Source organism: Rhea americana, unplaced genomic scaffold (genome assembly GCF_003343005.1).
Source record: "Rhea americana isolate MKP2758 unplaced genomic scaffold, rheAme1 scaffold_204, whole genome shotgun sequence".
Taxonomy (NCBI): domain Eukaryota; kingdom Metazoa; phylum Chordata; class Aves; order Rheiformes; family Rheidae; genus Rhea; species Rhea americana.
The window spans coordinates 352383-353798 of record NW_028186195.1 but is presented as its reverse complement, the minus strand read 5'-3'; positions in this window follow the sequence as shown (position 1 = coordinate 353798).

Here is a 1416-nt window from a genome sequence, read left to right as displayed (position 1 = left end):
TGCATGCACGTGGGCGCTCGTGCAAGCACTACATGGGCGCTCCAGTATGTGCTACGTGGGTGCTTGTACATACAGCAGCTGGGCTCTTGTGTGTGAATCAGTTGGGTGCTTATGCATGAAACAGTTGGGCACTCCCGCATAAAATAAATGTGCGTTCCTGCAGCAATTGGGTGCTCACACGCAAGCGCAGCAAACACTGCAATTTATGCCCCGCGCAGATGTGGGAATGAGCCCCTGAGCCGAGGGAGACACAAACACCGCTGCATGGGAGGGGCAGGTCCTCGGCTCTGTCTGAGCTCTGCGGATCCGGGGAGCGCAGCGGGGGCCAACAGCCAACCCCATCCCACCGCRGACCCGCTCCAGCTCCAAGGTCCAGCAGATGCCTCGAATTGGAGGCACAGAGCTCCTGCACAGAAAGAGCTGCTTTATCAGGGTGAAACCATGTGGGGATGAGACCCAAGGCGGTGGGGAAGGGAGCCCCCGTGGGACTCGCCGCCTGTCACCCCTCTTTGTACCTAGCGCTTCTGGAAGCCAGCTCCGTGCGATGAGCACGYGGCACTCAGCGCTGTGCAAACCCCCCAGCCCACCAGGGACCAAGTCACGCAGAAAGAAACATCTGAGGCAGTTTTCATCCAACGTGGAGTTTATTATACATTAAAATTTCATTGTTGCTTCCCAGTTCTGTCCCAAAACTGTTTTAAATCATTCCCCAAAGAAAGTCTTTAAATCATTCAGCATTTAAAAACCTGCTTTTGTATCATCCGGTGGCTCCAGCCTGGTGTATTAATGCCACAAAGAGCTTGGAGCTGCCTTTTCCTGCAAGCCACGATGCAGATCAGCTCTGCTTGCCCCCGRCCCGGCAGCGGGCCGGCTGCCAAGTGCCACCGTCCCAGCAGGGAGGCCCCGCGAGGGGCGAGCCAGGCGCGGGTCCCGGAGCCGCGGGCCGAGCCCGCTGCGGCCCCGCTGCCTCCCGGTTGTTTCCATGACATTGAGCATCCTCTGTTAATTACAGCGCGGTTGCCGTGGTTACAGCAAAGCCCTGGGCGAGATGCTCCGCAGAGATGCTCCGGAGAGGCTCCCCGAGCGCCCAGCGCCCCGGCTGCCAAGGCTGCGCTTGCACCCGCTTCCCGTAGCAGAGCTCAGCCTAAAGCCGGGGTGTAACTCGCCCCGTGCTGGGAACGCGCCCCGGCGCGGGAGGGCACCGAGGAGGCTCCGGCGCAGAGGGCCGGCTCCGGTGCCGTGGATCGGCTCCCGGTGGCTGCACGTGCTGCGCTGCCCTGCCGTGCACCGGGCTTTGGCGAGGCCRCCGCGCAGAGGCACCGGCGCTGACCTCAATCCGCTTTGTGTTGCTTTTCTTCCCGGATTTCTTTATATGACTTAATCCGCGCTCAGCGAGATGCCTTAATACAGTTGTTG